This window comes from Littorina saxatilis, linkage group LG8 (assembly GCF_037325665.1).
Source record: "Littorina saxatilis isolate snail1 linkage group LG8, US_GU_Lsax_2.0, whole genome shotgun sequence".
Lineage (NCBI taxonomy): Eukaryota > Metazoa > Mollusca > Gastropoda > Littorinimorpha > Littorinidae > Littorina > Littorina saxatilis.
The window spans coordinates 48,081,028-48,094,250 of record NC_090252.1 but is presented as its reverse complement, the minus strand read 5'-3'; the positions used below and the strand labels follow the sequence as shown (position 1 = coordinate 48,094,250).

Sequence of the window (13,223 nt, the reverse complement as noted above, 5' to 3'; positions counted from 1 at the left end):
GATACACAGAGGATGGCCATGTAAAACCTTAAAATAGAATACAAACATATTCTTTATTTGAAAGAGATAATTTTAAAAGGCATCCTCCCCCCCCCCCCCCCCCACACCAGTGTTTGTCCAAGTGTAAGACTTGTCTTATTCCATCAATCCATGCAAAAGACAGTCCAGATCTGTGATGATGAGAACAATTCTTTGAACCGGAAAGATTGTGTCTTTAAAAAATAAGCACCATGTCAAAATGTTTACTTGCACAATTTCACAATGCACATTGAGTCAGGCTGTTTGAAGTTAATGCGATACAGTATCAGATAGTAGACATGTACATTAATATTTAAAGCATAAGGTATGTATTTTGTTTTTACATGAAAAAAGTTCAACCTGTAAAATCATTTCCTAATATGTTTGATAGTTTTTGCTTGTTATAGAACAATGTTTAAAAAGAATTAGTATTATTAAAAAACATTATTCTTGGGCCTGTTGCTCCAAATTCATGGGGTGACTGTGAGTTAAGATATTTTCTTTTACTTATTGTTTCTTTTTATATTGGTTTGGGAAACAGCTACCAGCTTGTTTATCATTTATGGCTATGTGAGACAAAGTTACAAACACAATTGTCTGATCAACCTTGATCTTGTTCATGCAAGGTAGGTAATACTATGGCCATTGCATATACACTCTGCCAAAAAATTGTTGCACCCATTTTCGTACCCCTACTAGAAAAATCATTCCCGTGTCAATTCATTCAAACTTTCTTTGTCATTAAAGGCCATCGAGTGGGCTATCTCGCACACTTTTGGAATCAAAGATTTAATAGTGGAACCACCCTTTTAAGACCCCCCTAATTGAAGACTCCCTCCTTGTTAAGGCATTGATTTTTCAGACTTTCTGTTCACAAAATTACCCCCATTTTAAGATTGTTTGTTTGTTTGTTTATTTGTTGCTTAACGTCCAGCCGACTACGCAGAGCCATATCAGGACGAGGAAGGGGGGGATGAAGGGGGCCACTTGTCAAGCGATTCCTGTTTACAAATGCACTAACCCATTACTTGTGTCCCAGCAGGCTTTAGTAAAACTAAATTAATACCTACTGGAAGATTACCAGTTTCCAGTATGTTAAAATAGGCTTAACCTATCTACTGCTGGACTTACATCAGAACACTAACAGATTAAACTATACATGAATCGCGAGACAAGCGGCAAGAGAAGAGATTTTTGGAAAAAATACAGGTGAATGAGCAAGAAGGCAGAAAAAAGAAAAGAATTCATGAAGAAAAAGAGAGCATGACAGGAAAGAGGAACCAAAAATCCACCTAACAGCAAACTAGAAAGCTCCTGCGGTTCCAAAAACAGGAGGGGCCTTTAATTTCATAACCGCAGTGCCCCACTGCGGGACCCATTTTAAGACTCCCTCTTTTTAAAGACCTGATTTTCTCAGATTTTTTGAGGTCTTAAAAGGGAGGTTCCACTGTACCCCAGAAATCGACCCTAGAAAAACGTTAGGCACCAATAATACATTGAAGAAAATTCAGAATAGGCACAATTTGACAACTTTTACATACGGGGAGAAAGCCAAATCATTTATTTTGCCTTAAATGTCACAGAACGTTTGAATGAATGAACACGGAAACTAATGCTTTAGTTAGGGTACAAAAATGGGTGCAATAAGCTTTGTTTGAAGGTTTTTAATTTATAATAAACATATCACTGAAATGCTGCGAAAGGAACTCTACTGCTTTTTGTGGGCAGATGCAAAATAAAATGAGAAAGAAAAACAACACCAACTTAATTTAGCATCGTGGTCTATCAGTGTAACATTGTCAACTTCTAGCATGTTTTTGTTGCTGTTGCTACATTAATATCGTGAAATATTCATGAAACTTGTTGTGCTTGTTTGCTTAACGCCCAGCCGACCACGAAGGGCCATATCAGGGCGGTGCTGCTTTGACATATATAGTGCGCCACACACAAGACAGAAGTCGCAGCACAGGCTTCATGTCTCACCCAGTCACATTATTCTGACACCGGACCAACCAGTCCTAGCACTAACCCCATAATGCCAGACGCCAGGCGAAGCAGCCACTAGATTGCCAATTTTAAAGTCTTAGGTATGACCCGGCCGGGGTTCGAACCCACGACCTCCCGATCACGGGGCGGACGCCTTACCACTAGGCCAACCGTGCCGGTATTCATGAAACTAAAAATATCACATAAAACCTGGTTAAGTTTGCCTTCAAAGTGTGTATGATTCAGAATTACTAGTTACTGTGTGTTGAACAAGGTTGGAGTCAAAATCAAATATAAGAAAATCGTCATATCGCACTATCCCCTCTCTTTTTACGCAGGTCACTGAATTAATAATTTTACATGGAAATTTTTTTTTTTTTCAACTCGACATCATCAGCAACACCAGCCCGAAAATCAACGAGGCTATGAATTTCATCGTAATTGAATACACTGAATACCAAAAGTCAATGGACACAGTGATCAAAATGGTGCATATTCCAACAGAAGTTGAGGGCAGAAGCTACCATAAAATACACCGTTTTTTCTCTTCAAGTCATTTGACCATAACATTCATGAAACAGAACAGTTTGTGTTAAAATTTGATGTGCATTAGCTTCAATGTACGTAGAATGATAATATATGGTCCAAAATTGTTTTTCCTCTTAGATTGTCTGTAGTAAAAATTATTAAATGGCGGGGTCCTGATTTGGCCTATATGGTCCGCTGGACCCAAAAAGCAACATCTATCAAATCACTTATTAAATGGCAAAGCGTTCAATCAAAACAGGTTAGTTCACGGATGACAAGATAGATTCCAAACTATTCATCGGAATGATTTAAACTTTTGCAGAAATGTTTTAGACATTCTGATAGATATTTTGTTTGAGAGGATAATCTCTAACAGACTATAAGAAAACAAATTGAAAAGATACACATTTTCCAGTATTCATAAATGTTGTACATGTACCCACAAAGTCAACATTTGTAGATTACTTTTGTTTTTGTTTTTGAGCTTATCCTCTCAAGTCGCGGCTAGCTGCAACCTACCCGCGAGCTTGCCACGACCTGGTCGCGACTAGCTGCGATGTCCTAGACCCCTCCCACAAGTATGTTGCGACTTAGTCGCGACTAGCTGCGATGTCCTAGACCCCTCCTACAAGTATGTTGCGACTTAGTCACGAATAGCCGCGATGTCCTAGTGCACTTGCCACAAGCTTCCCGCGAGCTTCCTGCTATGTGCCTATGATTAGTCAATTCTTAACCAGGTTTGAAATTAAAAATTCATTCACTGAAGTGGTGGTACATATGCAGCTAGCAGGTATGTCAGTTGAGAACTGCATGACTTTGCTAATTCCATACACTTTTTTAATGCTTCAACTACTTTGACATTTGTCAGGGGTTTATTTTGTCTTTTTCATACTTGATCGATTAAACTAACATCTTTCATGCACACTACATTTCTTGTTGATAGAATATTTTTTTCAGTACATGATCATGATTATTATTATTTTAGGATGGAGCAGCTGGTTAGATTCTAATTTAACATCCCTGTAGTTAACAGTTCAGACCTGTAAACTTTTTTGTTATTAAATTACTACAGACCAGAACTTAACCTTAGACTTTACAGAGAAAAATCATCATTAATGCTCAAGAAATTTGCAAATATTTTTCATAATGCAGAGACCTGCATGCACATACCTTCATCCGGGGCTAGCTATTTCAATATGGCTGACTGAGGGAAAGCACTCTGCTCACTATATTTGGACAATGTCATGGCCCTAAGGTCGCGGCTAGCTGTAATGTTGTTGGGAAGCTTGCACCAAGGTCGCAGCTAACAGCCATGTAATCGCGCCAAAGTCGCAGCTACCTGCGATGTTGTTGCGAGACTCGCGCCAAGGTCGCAGCTAACTTTGATGTTGTTGCGAGGCTCGCAGCGACCCGCGATGAGGCTTGCACCAAGGGTGCAGCTACCCGCGATGTTGTCGCGAGGCTCACGCCAAGGTTGCAGCTATCTGCAATGTTGTCGCGAGGCTTGCGCCAAGGTTGTGGGTAGCTGCGTCCTTGTTGGGAGGCTCGTGTCAACATCGTGGGTAGTCGTGACCATCTGCGACTAGTTGCCGTGATGTGTTTAGATCGCTGCGACCTCGCAGCGACATTGCAGCAACATCGCAGCGACTTTTCATTGCTGTAAGGGATATATATCTCTGAAACTATTCAAAATTAATAATTGAGACTTCATGTAATCTCCGATCACCATACAAACGTACAATTGCACAACTTTTGAAAAAATATCTTTTAACACAAACGAAGTAATTTGAACTACTCAGTCGGGATGATGTGGGTTGCGGACGACCCATATGGAATTCCGTAAGGAATTTTACGCTGTGTATTCTATTTGGGATGGTGAAGGTCATGTATGACCCATACTATGCAAAGAGACGGCAAACTCCTAATTGGATGGCGTGGGTAGTGTACGACCCATACTTTTTACTTTTAATCCTTCTTTGGAAAGTATGGATTGTACACGACCCACATCATCAGGACTGTGTAGTCCAAAGCGTGATTCTTTTAAGAACTAGGGAGATGCGAATGAGGGCAGAATGTTTTGATGAGGCAGTCTATTGTAAAACAAATTATATGACTGAAAAGGGCATGTATTGATTGCCCTTATTCAAAAAGCTGTTTGAGTTCACATGAGGTAGTGTGTATACAGTGATTCCTACAACACAGGCACCCCCAAAAATCAAATTTGAAAAATCAAGGTTCCTGCGTTAAAATCGACAAAAAATCAGAGCAATCAAATGTGCATCTGAAACAGTCAATTTTGTTACTATGCCATGCTGAGCGGTGTATGTGTTAATTCTCTCAGTAGGTATATGTGGTAATCCTCTCAGTAGGCATAAAAGGCAGTTTTTGAAGCCGTTTTAGCGGGTAATGAAACAAAACAATACATTTGAATTTCTGCAACTTTTTAACGCATTGCCTTCAAATATTTGGTGATTCGTGCTCACACATGTCATGAATTAGAAAAGACAACATTAAACAGGTTTGCGATTGTGAGGTGTTAACCGGTATTTTTACCGACAATTATCAAATAAATTAATTAAGCAACAAATCAGATGTACCGAATTACAAACAAAATGTCAAGTCATTTGAGACCTTAGTACTGCTGTTATGCGACATGTTAGAAAGAATTAAAAAAAATAAAGATGTACCTTTTCCAAAGAAAACAGAATTTTTTTTTAAATATGCAGGCTTTAAACAAACATTAAAGCTTCAAATTACACTGAAATGTAATTCATAATCAACGACGGCTGCTCAGACCACTTGTTCAAACGCGTTCAAACATTCTTGGGAAATGCTCTCTCAAAAGCCCTGCTCAGCAGCTAGCAGTTAAATGTTCAGCAGTGAGCTTGATGTGGGCTATTTGTGCTCAGCGCTGTGAAAATAGTCCACTTCTTACAGATTACTTTCGCTTTGAAATCCTCATACCATCCATTCCATGTCTGATAAAATATGTACATGAAATTTGAGTATTTGGCTTATCTGTTATTTGAAGTTGAATTTGTTTGATGAGTCAGCTTAGACCAACCGACTATTTTAAGGACTCTTTCTGGCATGTCAAATAAAAGCAAACCTAATCTCTCGAATGACTTGATGTACTTAACGACATGTCTTAGCATAAATTACCGGACGTTTGAAGGCAATGCATTGAGAAATTTATTAAATGTGCTGGATTTCTTCTGATTACCCACTAAAATTGCCCCAGAACCCGCATTTTACGGCTTCTCAGAAGAATTACATACCGTTCATCATGCCATTACGCCATTGTTAGACAAGATATGTAAACTAAACTGACTGTTTGGATGCATATTTAATTGTTCTTTCTAATAACATGCACAACGGGTTTCCTTTCAGCAGTTTTGATTGTATGTCGATTTTAACGCGCTAAACTTGATTTTGCGAATTTGATTTTTGGGGATGCTAGTCTTGTAGCTTCTACTTTATAAACAGTACCTCGTGTAAACTAAATCTGTTTTCTAAATAACATAGGACAATGAATGGCCTTTTCAGTCTTATAATTGGTTTTACAATAAATGGCCTCATCAAAATGATCTGACCTCAAACGCGTTTGCTTAGTTTGTTGTTGTTGACAGGTAGTATAGAAATAGAATATGAATGTTGGACATCTTTTAACTGCTAATTAATATTGACAAAACCACTGTACATATACTTCTGTGTCTGCAGACTGTTCCTAGCATAATTAATGCAAATGCTTAAAAAATTCCTTTAACCATTTTAAATATAAAATTTGTTGTTTTGTGCAAGGGAGGTTACACAGTGGCCACTACATACAGTGTTGGTAGTTGGCCCCTGAGCAAGCGTCAGCATCAGTGTTTGTAGTTGGCCCGTGAGCAAGCGTCAGCATCAGTGTTGGTAGTTGGCCCCTGAGCAAGCGTCAACATCAGTGTTGGTAGTTGGCCCCTGAGCAAGCGTCAACATCAGTGTTGGTAGTTGGCCCGTGAGCAAGCGTCAACATCAGTGTTTGTAGTAGGCCCCTGAGAAAGCGTCAGTATCAGTGTTGGTAGTTGGCCCCTCAGAGAGTAACTATCAGGGTCAGTGTTGGTAGTTGGCCCCTCTGCGAGTGTCAGCATCAGCGTTGGTAGTTGGCCCCTCAGCGAGTGTCAGCCTTAGTGTTGGTAGTCGACCCCTCACCGAGTGTCAGCATCAGCGTTGGTAGTTGGCCCCTCAGCGAGTGTCAGCATCAGCGTTGGTAGTTGGCCCCTCAGCGAGTGTCAGCCTTAGTGTTGGTAGTCGGCCCCTCAGCGAGTGTCAGCCTCAGTGTTGGTAGTTGACCCCTCAGCGAGTATCACCAACAGTGTTGGTAGTCGACCCCTCAGCGAGTATCACCATCAGTGTTGGTAGTTGGCCCCTCAGCGAGTGTCAGCCTCAGTGTTGGTAGTCGACCCCTCAGCGAGTATCATCATCAGTGTTGGTAGTTGGCCCCTCAACGAGTGTCAGCATCAGTGTGTGGGTAGAGGTCCTTGAACAAGGAACAGCAACATAAGAGCAGAAGGTTTCTTGTATTAAATGTTAGCAACAGAGCAGTTTCACCACATAATCTTACAAGAAAAAGAGAAGACAGTGAGTAATTCTAAAACTTGCTCTTATTCATACTACACTTACTGACTTAGCAAACCATTTTACCTGTACAAATTGTGTACTTTTAAAAAAAAATCACTCCCGAATCATTTTGTTCACACTTTCCACGCCATTAAAGGCACTTCACTTGGAAATGTGGCACACTCTTCCGCTGCTCAAAAAAGGATGCCCCAAAAATTGATCCGAAAAAACACAAGGTACCATTTAAAAATCAACTCAAGTTCAGGATAGACACAATAATAATAATAATGAAAATATCTTCACAGCTCAAAGCGCTTTGGCAACGTTTACATACGTGAAGAAGATCAATTATCTGTCCAGAACAGGGTGTCTTCTTTGGTTAACTTTTGTACTTTGTGTTCTGCCATTACTGCTGATGCAGGTGTCAATCGCTTCAGCAGTAAAAAACACGAGGTCTTGCGTTAATTTAGAGGGGTTAAGAAAGCTCTGTATATCAGCAATGACTCAGTCCTTTAAAATGAATCAGACAATGCTAACAAATCAGGAAATGGAACAAACCAACTGAATTACAAATTAGCTCAATTTCTTGAAATCCCCCAGAGCATGTTTTATTCTCCTCACAATCTAGGCCCCCCCCTCCCCCAAACAAAAAATACCCCCCCCCCCCCCCCCCACGTTAACAGCGTAAATACATGTTTTTAGTACTAGTAAATTACTAGTTAATCAGTTTTGTTGATATATATCAAAGAGTAGTAAAATTTAAAGTCAAAGTTTCAGATAAAAGTTTAAAAAAGAAGTCAAACACTGAAACAGCATTCTTCTTACTCACTGTCCAGTTTTTGTGTGTGTGTGAGAACAATACGTTTTGACACATCTCTTTCAATGTGTATGCATACTACTACTATGTATGTGATCCCAGAACGCCTCTTCTTTTGTTTTCCAAATGTTCTACAGAATTGTCAATGACTGAATGAGTATCATATTACAAGCATAACATATTTACCTGAAATGATGTCCAGTCTTTTCTTGCACACCACGTTCACTAGGACTTATGCTTTCATTGGCATTCCTCATTGTCTCTGCCCTTGCTTTGGTAACTGTATGCTAGTGTCCACGGGTAGAAGATGACACTGGTGGAGAGCATGGTGGTGCCAGACGATGCAGACGGTGATGAAGTTTATTCTCTGGTGATACACGAAAGAAAATTATGAGTGTTTGCTGAATGCTGTTTGCTTGTATGCATTTACAATTACCAGGTGAATACGCTGCACAGATCTGCAGTGCAGATGATACTAAGACAACACTGTCAGCACAGCTACCAAGTCAAACTTACAGTTACAACGAGCACAGTCAGTATATATATAATATGGTGCTGATTAACAATAACAACCCATTTAAGTTTCAAACATGCCTTTTCAGTTTTCTGCTCTAATGTTTTCTCTCTCATGCAAGCTGTTTTATAACCTTGACATTTTCTGCAACAACATTCCCAAACACAATCTGAAAAGTAGCATGCCTTGAAAGGAACATTTGATCAATTATGCTTTAGATCTATTCCAAACCTTACCTTTTTTCATCATGACAGGAAACAATGCTGACGTGTCTAGTTCACGTGTTGAGTTAACCTGCTTGGAGCACTGCTGTAGATATAGGGTGTGACTGTGAGTATTCAGGGTGTCAAGATGTAGCCAATGTCACCGTATATGAACAAGCCCAGAGGTCCTTGGATTGCAGGACACACCCAACTCTCATTTAAAATCATGGTACCCTTTTCACACCCTGGCCATAGAACAACACGACACACGGTCCAAAGATGTTCGTCACCAACTACTTCAATGCCTGTAGAAGCCGTCACGGCGTGGCATCCTTCCTTGTTGATATTATACTCGTGCTGTTTTGTTTCGTTGACTGACTGATAGACTATTGTTCGAAAATGTGTGTAAACAGCACCACAAACACGCCGAAAAAGTGCACTACAAGCTAGATCTGGAATTGCTCACGAGTACGTGTGGTTAGCCGCTTCCTGTCGGGTTCACACTCGTCGTGCAAGGCAGAATATACATTCGGTGAATGCAGCGAAGACTCGTTTCCTTGCTGATGTAGAATATGTCGCCGTGCATGGACTGACAGACATCAATCACGCAGAAAACGGTGCAATCATAGTCTTCGCGGGTGCTTGTAAGTGCTAAACTGCATACCGTCCACACTCTTGTCAACATATTTCAAAGAGGAGTCCATGCTTTGACAAATGAAAGCGTGCGGCACTCTCCTTATCGTCTTGGGCATTCCGCGGATCCGTGCGGTGACGAAAATGTGTTGATGGCGCATGTTATATCGCAAAATGATGCACGAGTCGAGTCGGCTCACAGTCCCATTTACGGCCGCCATTTTTAGGATTAAAATTATCTCCCTTGCAAGTTGGGGGCGCTTCTGTCTGCTCTTACCTAACTTAGGGCAGGGGGGGGGCTGTCCTAACATAAGAGCGACATAGGAGCGCTCTTTGGCCAAAGAGCGGTCCGTGAAACGCACCTATCTTAACTTTGCTCTTAACCCCATCTTGACCCCTTAAGAGCTCCTAAGTTAGGATAAGAGCGGTATATGAAACCGGCCCCAGGATGTGATCTTATTGGGTGTGTACGTGCCCCCAATCAATTCTGTGTATTACAGAAAAACGGACATTTCGAATGGCATAGCTGTCATTGAACAGTGCATGTTGGATATTATACAAGACTGTGGTGACCTCCCTTTTATATTAATTGGTGATTTAAATGCCAGAACAAGTTCGAGAAATGCGGTGCACAAAACACTTCTCGATGAGAATCTCGACATTTTTTCGATACACGAGGATTACGTAGAAAAAGACTGTGTGAAACGGAACTCAAAAGACAAAGAACTGAACGAATATGGTAAATGTTTACTCAGTGTCTGCGAACAGTTCGATCTGAAAATTTTGAACGGTGGCCAGGGTGACGAGCGTGGGAAGTTCACATATATATCCACCTCGGGTTGTAGTGTGATTGACTATATTATTGTCTCCAGACTCCTCCTTGATTTGCACATCAGAGTGCACGTAGCGGAAAAAATTGAGTCAAAACATATGCCTGTCGAGTGCTACATTCAAATACAAAGTGAAATACATGAGTTGGATAGAAAACAACCAGGGACGTATAGAATTGACAAACTCGTTTGGTGCCCAGATAAAAGGGAAGAATTTATGGCATGTGTAATTTCTGAAGAGGTAAAACACTGTTTTATTGAAGCAGAAAGCAAAATAGACATGGATGTAAATGCCTCGATTAGAAAGTTTACAGAAGGACTGCTTATAGCTGGCGAATGCATGAAAAAAAGTATAACAATAGGAAAAGAACGTAAACAGGCATGGTTTGATTTTGAATGCAAAGAGAAGAGGCAAGCTGTAAGACATGACTTACGAAATGTCCACAACGGTAATTTAGACAAACTTGTGTACACACAAAACAGAAATGAGTACAACGAACTTAACAGATGCAAAAAAGTTGCCCACAGACAAGCAACAATTGAACTGTTGCAAAAAAGTGGCAAAGATCCTAAAACATTCTGGAGAACCATAAGGTCTTTATCAAGGAAAACAACTAATGCTAACACAATAGAAACTGAACAATGGTATGAACACTTTTACAATGTATTCAACACATTCACAGAAACGGACGCAAACAATACTACTGTTGACGAAGCACAAGAGGTAGTAGATGAAAAATGAACTAGAGACTACCCAGATGCTGGAATATGACATAACAGAAACAGAGGTTTACGAAGCCATACGAGCATTAAAAAATGGTAAAGCTGCAGGACCAGATGGTGTTATTAGTGAGCTTTTCAAAAATTCAGCTTTTCATGTTGTACCATTTCTAGCCCGGTTCTTCAACAAACTGTTTACATCAGGTTCATATCCTGAAGACTGGTCTGAATCCATCATTCACCCTCTTCATAAAAAAAGGGATATTAACAATCCAGACAATTATAGAGGCATATCATTACTTAATATTTGCAGCAAACTATACAGCTTTATCATAAACAAAAGACTAACAAGTTGGGTAGAATCCAACAACCTATTAAATGAAAGTCAAGCTGGCTTTCGTAAAAAGTACAGTACGACCGATCATATTTTTACTCTATTTGCTATGGTACAAAGACAGTTACTGTCACACAAAAAACTATACGTTGCTTTTATTGACTTCAAGAAGGCCTTCGACTCAGTAGACCGTACAAAGCTGTGGAAGGTGTTGCAAAGCAAAGGAATAAAAGGTAAAATGTACCAAGCCATACTTAGTATGTACAACGTTGTTAAAGCAAAAGTTAGGGCAGGAGCAGAGGTCACTGACCTTTTCATGTGTCCGAGAGGCCTGAAGCAGGGAGAAATAAATAGTCCAATTTTGTTCTCACTTTTCATTAACGAATTGGCGGACGAAATCAAGCGAAAAGGACGACACGGTATACAACTTATCCCAGATTTTATTGATATTGATTCTCATGTTCGCAGATGACGTTATTTTGATTTCCGACACTGTGTGTGGGTTACAGAACCAGATAAACGTGCTATACCAAACTGCTTGTAATCTTGGCTTGACTGTTAATTTAGAAAAATCTAACATAGTTATCTTCAGAAATGGTGGTCACATTGCAGCTATTGAAAAATGGATGTATGGCAATATTGAAATGGAAACTGTGAACATGTATACATACTTAGGAATTTGCTTTTCTACAAGGTTGACATTTTCTCACACGCTGAACGATTTAGCGCTGCGTGCAAGAAAGGGTGTGATTGGTATTTTTAAGGTACTGTGGACTCTAGGAGAAAGATCACCAAACATATTCTATAAACTATTCGACTCCCAGATCCAGCCCATGCTCAATTATGCGGCAGAAGTCTGGGGCCTTGATGCAGACCATTCACCTATCGAAAAGGTGCATCTGTTTGCCCTTAAGAGGTTTCTGAACACAAGCATGAAAACACCAAACACACTTGTGTATGGAGAAACTGGCAGACACCCGTTATTTGTCAACACGTTTGTTAAGTCCATACGATTTTGGTTGCGCATCCTGAAAATGCCTAGTCATCGATTGCCACAAAAAGCTTATAAAATGCTGCTTTATTTACACGAACAAAATAAAAGAACATGGGCGTCATCAGTTTGCTATGTGCTGTACAAATACGGCTTTGACCAAGTTTGGATTCAACAAGGCGTTGGAAATGAAAATGCGTTCATAACGGAATTCAAGAACAGACTAGTCACATTATACAAGCAAGAGTGGATAGAAACCGTACAAAGTAAAGAACGATTCCTTTTCTATAGCACTTTCAAGTCAGCCTTATCTATGTCTTCATACTTAAATGACCTGAAGCACGTCAAAGCAAGAAACTGCCTGATTAGGTTAAGACTTGGTGTCTCGCCACTCAAAGTGCATCGATTACGACACACTCGGTCGTCAACTGCTGAAGATTACTTGTGTCCATTCTGCGCAAACGAGACCGAAGATGAAATTCACTTTGTTTTGAAATGTCCAAAATATGCTGGTATTCGTGAGCCCACCAAGCTTTAAACTGGCGCTACTTCTAGCGACACCAAACAGATCAATATTACTTAGACTTGCAACCTTCATCATGAACGCGTTTAAAATACGCAGTGAGTGGGGACAGTGAATATGAGATATTGCACGATCTTGTTTTATGTGTATGCTATTTTTTTGCTGCTTTTTGTCGATTGCTTAAAAAACAGTAATAAAGTTTTGTCTTTTTTGAAAACGTTAATGCGATGCTATGTATCAGAGATGCAACGATTATGCATCTAACTGCTTGCAGATTTGCGTGTGAAAGGGCATGTGAAGGGATAGATGGAGGGATGAATAGATGGATGACGGATGAATGGTTGGACAGTCAGACGGTTGATTAGATGGATGGAGGACAGAGGGACACGAGATGGATAGAAGGATGGATGGATGGCTGGCTGGCTGGTTGGATGGATGGATGGATGGACGGAAGGAGGACAGAGAGACATGAGTGAAGTGCGACAGAGACTGGATTTTGTGCTGATGCTTACTGTCCTTTTCCAAACGTT

The 13,223-nt window shown here is 40.2% G+C and overlaps 1 long non-coding RNA gene across 1 annotated transcript; it reads right to left on the bottom strand.

The window, feature by feature from the left end:
- Positions 1-6,721: 6,721 nt before the first annotated feature.
- LOC138972350 (uncharacterized) lies at positions 6,722-9,489 on the bottom strand. Its single transcript, XR_011457571.1, has 3 exons — positions 8,696-9,489; positions 8,132-8,312; positions 6,722-7,048 (listed from the first exon to the last, which is right to left on the bottom strand). It is a non-coding gene; the product is annotated as an uncharacterized lncRNA (long non-coding RNA).
- Between the last annotated feature and the right edge of the window lie 3,734 nt (positions 9,490-13,223).